Source organism: Physeter macrocephalus, chromosome 18 (assembly GCF_002837175.3).
Source record: "Physeter macrocephalus isolate SW-GA chromosome 18, ASM283717v5, whole genome shotgun sequence".
Classification (NCBI taxonomy): Eukaryota; Metazoa; Chordata; class Mammalia; order Artiodactyla; family Physeteridae; genus Physeter; species Physeter macrocephalus.
Window position 1 is genome coordinate 50877455 of NC_041231.1, and position 10013 is coordinate 50887467.

General features: G+C 43.3%; 1 protein-coding gene across 4 annotated transcripts in view; it reads right to left on the reverse strand.

Annotated features, from left to right (window-relative positions):
- The window catches only part of ZNF445 (zinc finger protein 445), a 54011-nt gene that overhangs the window by 41175 nt on the left and 2823 nt on the right, over nucleotides 1-10013 (reverse strand). The window contains exon 1 of one of the 4 annotated variants that reach the window (XM_024132204.3): nucleotides 7248-7350. The exons of 1 other annotated variant lie outside the window; for it this stretch is intronic. The gene's annotated coding sequence lies outside the window, so the exon portion shown is untranslated. Of the gene's footprint in view, nucleotides 1-1980; nucleotides 2430-7247; nucleotides 7351-10013 lie in introns of those variants that run through there. 2 more of the 4 variants (XM_024132205.3, XM_028478834.2) reach the window with 2 other exon arrangements.

The window sequence follows — 10013 nt, forward strand, 5'->3', positions numbered from 1 at the left end:
CCCCCAGCCCCGCCCCCCATTCCCTGCATCTGTGCAGCGCTGTCCCCGCCTGAGCATCCCTCCCTCCTCGGAGCCCCTCCCCCTCGGCATCCGGGTGCAGTGGGTGAACCTTCCCCGTGGCCCAGGGCTGCGCTCGTTCCTCGCCACCTGTCCTCTGCCTCCACTCCTGGGGTCCTTGAGGATGGAGATGACACCCCCACGGGAGCGGTTCTGAACTAATCACTTGAGTTCATCAGGATTGGCTGGGACAAGCACGCAGCTCTCTGCTCACCTCCACGCTTTATCCGTCTTGTTCCACATCTTCAACGCCTTCCCTCTCTCTCTGTTCTCTCCAGCTGCTCCAATACTAACCATCCGCTAAGAACAAGCTCAATTCCCACCTCCTCCGTAAAGCCCTCCAGGACTACCCTCTGTTGATTCTTTTCCCTCTGAGATCCTAGAGCACGCTATACCAACCAGTTTTCAGGGGGAAATTCTTTGCCTCTCCTCCTGTGTGTTCATCTTTTCTCTCCAACTCGACTATAGCGTTCTTGAACGGAAATCAGTATTACCGAGTGACTGAATATACTTTTCACGAGTAAGAAAATCAACTTAGGATTTTTTAACTTTACAGTAATGCGAAAGCAATACGCATTCAGTAGAAACTACTTCGACTTTTGAATTTTGAGCTTTCCTCGGGCCCACCGTATGGGGAAAGACACTTCCTCCTGATGCTGGGTGGCAAAGCCCCAGCTCCCCACCAGCCACGCGACCACACCAGGAGACAGCGGATAGATGCAACCACCACGGACCCAGACAAGCACTCTGCTTGTCAGTACAGTAGTCAATAAATTACACGAGATGGTCAGCACTTTATTAAAAAATAGTCCTTGCATTAGATGATTTTGCCCAACTATAGGCTAACCTAGGTGTTCTGAGTGCACTGAATGTAGGTGAAGCTAAGCAGTGATGTTTGACACGTCAGGTGTATTAAATGCATTTTCAATTTATGATATTTTCAACTTACCATGGGTTTACTGGGACGTAACCCCATGGTAAGTTGAGGAAGATCTGTACAACAGAAGCAGCAGCCAAGGAACCAGTAGGAGAAATAATGGTTTTTATTTAAAGACAGTCACGGCATGGAAGCAACCTAAGTGTCCATCAACAGATGAATGGATAAAGAAGATGTGGCACATATATACAATGGAATATTACTCAGCCATAAAAAGAAATGAAACTGAGTTATTTGTAATGAGGTGGATAGACCTGGAGTCTGTCATACAGAGTGAAGTAAGTCAGGTCAGAAGGAGAAAAACAAATACCGTATGCTAACACATATATATGGAGTCTAAGAAAAAAAAAATGTCATGAAGAGATTAGTGGTAGGATGGGAATAAAACACAGACCTACTAGAGCATGGACTTGAGGGGAGGGGGAAGGGTAAGCTGTGACGAAGTGAGAGAGTGGCATGGACATATATACACTACCAAATGTAAATTAGATAGCTAGTGGGAAGCTGCCGCATAGCACAGGGAGATCACCTCTGTGCTTTGTGACCACCTAGAGGGGTGGGATAGGGAGTGTGGGAGGGAGGGTGACGCAAGAGGGAAGAGATATGGGAACATATGTATAACTGATTCACTTTGTTGTAAAGCAGAAACTAACACACCATTGTAAAACAGTTATACTCCAATAAAGATGTTTAAAAAAAAAAAAAACCGGGACTTCCCTGACAGGCCAGTAGCTAAGAGTCTGCATTCCCAACGCAAGGGGCCCAAGTACGATCCCTGGTCAGGGAACTAGATCCCGCATGCCGCAACTAAAGATCCTGCATTCTGCAACTAAAAAGATGCGGCAACAAAGATCCTGTGTGCTGCAACTAAGACCTGAGGCAGCCAAATAAATAAATAAATATTTCTTTTAAAAGATAATAAAAAACCCAGTCTAACCTAATACCAAAACTTCAATCTCTCAACCAATTCAAATCTTCTCCCTTACCCCTAGCTCAGGCTGGATTCTTGCTTCTGCAAAGTGGCAGTGAGGAAGATGAGAAGGGACGGGGTGAGTAGTGATGTAGTTTCTTTCACTGTTTTTCTATCTTGTTCTTGCTTGCCTTCCTCACTTTCTTGCTGCTTCTGATTCTTCCAGTGTCAGAGCAGGGAAAAGAAATGAGGCAACCAGGCAAAATCTGATGCTGTCTGGAGTTCTTTCTTGGCTCTTATATGCTGTCTGTTATGGCAGACATCCAACTGCTGCTAGCTCCTCTTGAGAATGCATTTGTAGATTCTTCGTTGGCACCCCTACCCCAGGCACCTTGGTGCAGTGGCCTTTTATAGTCCACCTTTTCCTAATTTGAGTGATGCACTTTTGGTTTATCCTTTTAAATTTTTCGCTTACCTCCTTTTCAAAGGATTTATATTTGGGGTCGTTTCCTTCTGCCAGGTACCCTAAAAGAGGATTCTTTTTTTTTTTTTTTTTTTTTTTTTTTTGCGGTACGCGGGCCTCGTGCCCCGCATCGGCAGGCGGACTCCCAACCACTGCGCCACCAGGGAAGCCCAAAGAGGATTCTTTTAAGGCAGCTTCAGCCTACTTACATCTATGGTATCACTTGACTTATGGAAAACTTACCCTCTTGCCCCACATCTGTGGAAGTGTACTTTACTCCCATCGCAATCTTCTCTTCTTATTCTGATGTCAGGGGAATTCTAGCAGCCTCTGATTTTATGGCGTATTCCCCAAACTCCTGTAGGACTATATCATATTCTCAGAATTCTTTTGTAGTAGAAGTGGATGTGGTGCTGGCTGGGCTGATGAGTTAGTTTCCTTAGGTCAACAAGCATCCAGTCAGAAAATAACATGGCAGAATCTTCTTTTGCAAGCCTCCTTTAATCTTCTCAAAGGACTTTATTACTGCCTTCCTCACTCCCTACTCTTGCACTTGGGTTGGTACCTGGGAAGATAGCATCCCCTGCTATATTAGGAAGAGGAAATGCTGGCTCACTCTCAGGCCAACCAACACTCTTCATATAAATAAATATTCACACATAGGCTCAAGTTGGGGGGTGACTAAGATTCATAGGCCCAATTTTGTTCACCTTTTAATAAGTCATGTGAAACTGTGTCTGGGGCCTCTCTCTAAAAATGGTTAGAATGTTTTGACACTTATCATTCATCATTTCTGTTTAGGGTTTCAGCCCACTCTGAGTACAAGACCAATCCCATTTAACATCTTCTTACACAAAAATTTGTACATGATAATATGAATATGGAATAAAGTAACAGCCAGGTCCTTAATAGTGATTTTCAGGATGGAGGATGGAGAGGTGAGAGAAAAGAAAAAAAGAGAAAAGTGCATATACAATAAGGACAGTATTTTAGAACAATCTCTAAATACACATTTGACTGTGTCGTTATACAGATGTGGAGAGATGAAAGAAAGGAACGGCAGCAGCAAAATGTTTATGTGGTTATCTGAGGATGGTGTGACTTCAGGTGATTTATATTTGCTTCTTTATACTGTTCTTTATGATAGTATTTCAAATACATTTTTATATGATCTGGTAAAAACTACAGAGCTGCATTTGTAAAAAAAAAAAAAAAATACAAGCTTTGGAAAGCTTAAAGAAAATGAAACAGATATCGTACTTTTCAGAGCCTGGTAATATATTAATTGGGAATCTCCAAGAGTATCTGCCAATAGAATGGCACTATAGTATTCCCCCTTTTGCAGTATGACACACCTTTAAGAAATACTATGTCAACAGATGTGTCAAAGAAGGATTATTTTTAAATTATATCTAAGTCATTGGTGCTCTATGAATTTATGAATTTCTGTTTTCTTTCTTACATATCTTTCAGGTTACATACCTTTTAGGTAATATATTCAGTAATTTCAATGATGTGCCTATTGTTCCCTTTATCCCCAATTACAGTGTAAACTTCATAAGATTAGGAATCTGAGCTGCCATATTTATTACAATAGGTCCCCATTACCTGACACACAATAGGTAATCAATAAATATTTGCTCACACAAGAGGGAGGGGACATGGGGACACATGTATACATATAGCTGATGCACCCTGTTACACAGCAGGAAGCAACTCAACATTGCAAAGCAATATGCAATGTAATTTTGATTTCCTTTTAAAATCCCCATTAAGTAATCTCTTGTTCTCATCTTTTTCCTGACAGTGAGAGGGTACATAAGGTTTATTTTATACTTTAATAATAAACAAGTTTCTAAGACAATTGGCACTAAAGAAAGATTGCTTCTAGTACACATTTAAAATGTTAAAATAATATTTATACCAATTTGCCAATTAAGAAATGAGCTCAACCTAGTGCCCAAAATTTGGTTTCTCAATACCATTCTACAATAAACGAAACCAGGAATCCTTGCAGAAATGGTTGATTCCAGGTCTGGGGGAGGTGAAAACACAAGATGAGTAGCTTGTGGTGCCTGAAGATCAGAGAAAGACACAAAAAAGGAAGGGAGCATGTAAGAGGAAACAGGAGCCAACTTGAAAGAGTTCCCAATGGCCAAAGTTAGAATAATTTAGTGACTGCCCTGGTGGTGCAGTGGATAAGACTCCATGCTCCCAGTGCAGGGGGCCGGGGTTCGATCCCTGGTCAGGGAACTAGATCCCACACGCATGCCACAACTAAGAGTTCGCATGCCACAACTAAGGAGCTGGCGAGTTGCAACTAAGGAGCCCGCCTGCCACAACTAAGGAGCCCACGAGCCGCAACTAAGACCCCACACAACCAAAAAAAAAAAAAAGAGTAGTATACCAGTAAGAAGACATATCGATATCATCCTCAATCTAAGCAGGAGAACATCTGACAAAACCAAATCGAGAGGGTCACTCTAAAATTACAAATACAAAATACTTCAAAAGTGTCAAAATCATGAAAAACAAGTAAAACTGAGGAACTGTCACAGACTGAAGGAGAACTAGAAGACGTGACAACTAAATGGAATGAGGGATTGTAGACTGGATCCTGGAACAGAAAAAGAACATTAGCGAGACAGTGATGAACTCTGGATAAATCAGCAGTTTAATTAATAGTATTGGACCCCTGCAAATTTCTTAAGTTTGATGACTGTACTGTAGTTATGCAAGATATTACCTTTAGGAAAACCAGGTAAAGATATAAGGGAACTCTGTAAAGTTCTGACACCCTCTATATGTCTGCAATTATTCAAAATAAAAAGGTTTTTAAATTGAAGATGTTTGGGGCCTTCCCTGGTGGTCCAGTGGTTAAGAATCCACCTTCCAGTGCAGGGGACGCAGGTTCGAGCCCTGGTCAGGGAACTTAGGATCCCACATGCCGCAGAGCAACTACACGACGCAACTAAGACCCGACGCAGCCAAATAAACAAATAATTTTTTTTTAAAAAATTGAAGATGTTTGAGTTGTTACTGTTTTTCTTAATTTATCTCTATCTTGGATATTAAGGATTAACTTGGCAATCAAGGATACTGAGTACTGTCAATTGTTATCTACAATTTGAATTCACTCTTCCATTAATTTAACAAATATTTACTAAGCATCTGTATTATGTCCGAGGCACTAAGGTCTCTGCAGTGAATAACGCAGACAAACTGCACTGCCTTGAACAGCTTATGGGAAGACAGGCAATGAGCCAGACACAGTGACAGGTGCTATGTGGTAAAATAAAACAAGGAAGGAAGATAAGAGGTCTAAGATAAGGGAAGGAAAAATATAAGCTCAAAAATTCAATCTTGTGGAGCACATGATGACACCTGAGGGACCTCTTTCAGACTGTTTCTGATATTAAAAATACTAAAGATTGCAAAGTAATATGAGTTATATTTTACTACACTTCCTGTATTTTTACTCTTGAGCATGACATCATAGAATGCTCATGCATTAATACTTCCTGGATACCAGGAGCCACAGGAAACTTAACAGTGGCAAAGTTAATATCTTTTATGCTTTTATCAGTTTCCCTTCCTTATAAGTACACATAGGGGTTTTTGACCAAAAACTGTCGACCTTTCCTCAACATTAAGAGCAACATGTAAGAGCAGCCGCATTCATCAGCCCCTGAAAACACACACATTTTCAGCCCCTGAAAATACACATGCGTATAACAGACGGAAAGTTCCCTGAAATCAAATTACAGCTAAAACTGCTCTCTGACACTTCCTTGCAAAATAACCCACCTAATATTAATAAGTTTTCAGTTCTGAAATGCAAACAGTTTGAAACAGAATGCTGTTGTTTCCTGGCCTGGCCACACTTTTAACTTAAGAAGGTGAACGTTCTCTGATTTCTTAGGCCAATGTAAGTGAGAAGACAGTAGAGTGGTTTTAGGTTACAGCTTTACCTTGTGTTTAAAAACTGTATTTTATATAGTACTCTTTCATTCTGAAAACAAACAACCTAATACACATCACTTGTTGAGCATTTACAGCTTCATGTAATGTGTACTATGGAAAATAAACTGCAAACAACATGTTTTTTAAATTATACTTGCAAAAATATGTCTCAGTGGTGTCATACTGCTGGCCCCAATTTTAACCAATATATGAACAAATGCATTCCACAAGTTGAAGACGATATAATTTTCAAAAAGCAATAATATGAATGTACATAATGCCACTGAATTATACACTTTAAAATGGCTTAAATGATCAATTTTTATGTATCGTGTGGTAAATGTTATGTGCATTTTATCACAATACTAAAAAAAGCTTTTTAAAAGCAACAGTATACAAATACGGAATCATGTTGTACACCTAAAACCACTATGTTGTTCTATGTGGATTACACCTCAATTTTTTTAATTAAAAATAAAATATATGGATTATATATCTTTAAAAACAAGTAAAATAATCCCACTTCTTAAAAAATATATTTGTACATGTATAAGAGTTTGCATAATCGTGCACAAATTTTAAAAGGTCAGGAAGCCTCCGAACGAAAACAACGGATTGCGGGTACTTTCACTTTTCTAACGCTCACCCGCGTCATCTAATTACATGTAATGAATACGCTTTGTTTGCATAATTGGGAGAAGTGATAAAACACAGAAACCATTACTCCAAATTCGCGCCCCGGGCAGCGAAGCGCAGGCAGATACGCCCTCACCGCGGCGGTTGGGCTCCCAGGCCAGACCCCAGCCCGGGCGCAGCCTCCAGGCCGAGCCTCACCCGCCGCCCGCCGGGAACCCCGCGCCCCCACGACAACCCCCGCCGCCCCGCTCCCCCCCACGCCGCCCCGCCGCCCCACTCACCGACTCCCGCGGCCGCGAACCCCTAGGTCCCCTGACCACACAGCCCAGGCCGCGCCACTAGCCCCGCGCCCAGCTCTCCGCTGGCCCGTATCGCGCAAGCGCGTCACCGCCCTGGGCCTCTCGGCCTCTCTAGGAATCTGGGAGGGCCAACGTCTCGGCTTCTCCCGGGACCAAGTGCCCTGCTGGACGACCTCTGAGCCCAGCCCAGGAGGTGGTCCCCACACACCCCACCTAACCCACTGGGCCTTCTCTTGGTACCCCAGAGCTCCATCCGTCTTATCCTGTTTTCCTACACCCCTCCCCATGTGTGTGCAGGGCATCCCTCCAGGCTCCCTCCCCCCAGGGAAGAACGGGATCAAAGCCAGGAGTCAAATCAGGGACCAGCAAGATCTAGATGACCAGGCCGGCCAGGAGGAGCTGTAAAGGGGGCCACTCATTACCCTCTGGGGCCCCGTTCAAGGAGGGGAACCCAATCCTAAGGAAGGCTCCGTTCAGGACAGTCCCTTCCCCAATCACCACCACAACCAGGGATACTTGCTCATTCCCAGTCCACAAGCACACAAAATTTTTCCTGACCACAGCTTTCAGCTGTTTTCTCCCGTTAACAAAATTCAACTGAGTAAATTTTAAAGCTCTTTTGGCTTTAATTAGCAATTCATTGTGGTGCTCCAAGGACAAGGGACAAGATAAACTCAAAGGGCCAACATCGAGGGACAGGGAGTTACCGGACTCTTATCACTCTGTCACGTAGCAACCATTACAATATCGCTGATCCCTCCCAAGTAGCATGCCCTGTCCCTTTCCCCACCCATATAAGGAAAGGTATTTGCCCCGTCCTTCTCCTGCTCTGCACACTGGAAGTATGCATACCCTGCCCAATCAGCAGGTGACTCGTAACTTCCTTTGTTCCCTGGATATAAAAACAGACCAGTAACCCTTGCTCCGGGTCTGCTCTCCCCGATTATCAGGAAGCCCGCCTGCTCTTCTGGCAGCGACCCTTCCTTTTAATAAATTCTATCTTCTTTACATTCTGCCTTGTATCTGGAAATTCTTTCCCAACCCGCGTTCGGACCATGACATTCCTGAGTCAGACTGCATCCAATAGCAGGTAGAGAGGAGCTCTGAAGAGTATACAAAGCAAGAGGTTTTATAGGTAGAAGGGATAGAAATGAAGACCATTGGGACAATATTTTATAGTTAACCTAGGATATGGGGGTAGGTGCATTCGTAAGTTAAGATTTATGAACGGGTAACTAGTCTCATGGGTGCTGGGAATACGTCAGGGAAGGTTTTCATCATTGTTTGGGGACTAACAGAGCATAGAGGCTACCTGGACCTAATGATTATTAAACGATATTTATTAACTAAAAAGCCTTTGATGACAGAGAAGTGATTCACTGCACGGTACAGTACAGAAGTGATTCACTGCACAGTACAGTCCTGGGTAGGGTCAGTAAAAAACAGTAGAAACTGTAAGGGCCCAAGATGGCATCAGTTATGCTAACAGCCACACACTGGGTCTGGTACAGGGAACGGTTAGCCCCTGGGTGATTTGGTCTAACGTGAGGCCTTGTGTGGCCTCGGATTTTAACGGATATTGAGATAATTTGGGAAGAGGTTTAGTTACGTCTATCTGAATATTTATAGGTTCTGCACTTTTTAATCTCCCAATGTCAGTATTAGAGGTAGCCCGCAGATATTAGGGTAACTTGATTAAATTAGGGATTTTTGGCTGGAATTCTTCCTCTTGTATACCAAGGACAGATTGTAGGGCACATAAAAAGATATCCTTTCAGGGAATTCCCTGGCGGTCCAGTGGTTAGGACTCCGTGTTTCCATTGCCGGGGGCCTGGGTTCGACCCCTGGTCAGATAACTAAGATCCCGCAAGCGGCCAAAAAAAAAAAAAGAGAGATATCCTTTCAAAGTGCTCAGCTAACAAATGGGACCTAGTTAAACTTATAGGCTTTTGCACAGCAAAGGAAAGCATAAGCAAAAGGAAAAGACAACCTACGGACTGTGAGAAAGTATTTGCAAACGATGCGACCACTAGGGCTTAATTTCCAAAATATACAAACAACTCAAAATTTGGTCAGACCTGTGACTTCCCATTCTATTTTCTGCCTTTTAATCAATCCACTTATCTCAGGAGAAAATACATTTACCAATAAGGCAGTTAGAGCAGGTTGGGCAGCATCATCTATTGTACGGAAATCAGAATGCCTTAGGAAGAGAGCTTCCAGATGGGCTTTAAAGTCTGCCCTAAATTCATCTTTCTTTTGTTTGCAGGTGTGAATAATAGAGCAACCACTGCAGGCAGGGAAAAACTTGAGAAGAGCTTTTAAAAGATCCACTACTATTTTGTGAGCTTTTTCTGGTCCATAAGGGGACCATGTTGGAGATCCAGGATCTTGAGTATCACTCTCGGAGTTACACCATTCTGCCTCCTGCATCCATTCTGGGGCTTTCCTACATGTGCACAAGCTGGTGAAGATCTGACAGCCCAGATGAGGACTCTAAATTCTTCAAAATACTTTTGGGGATGCTCCCTGTGTTTAGGAAAAATTCTTTAACCGTGGCCCTTAGTCTGTGACAAAGGACTGAAAGATACCCAAAGGAGATCATTAAAAGTTAAGGAGGGCCTTCCCTGGTGGCGCAGTGGTTGAGAATCCGCCTGCCGCTGCAGGGGACGCGAGTTCGTGCCCCGGTCCGGGAGGATCCCACATGCCGCGGAGCGGCTGGGCCCGTGAGCCATGGCCGCTGAGCCT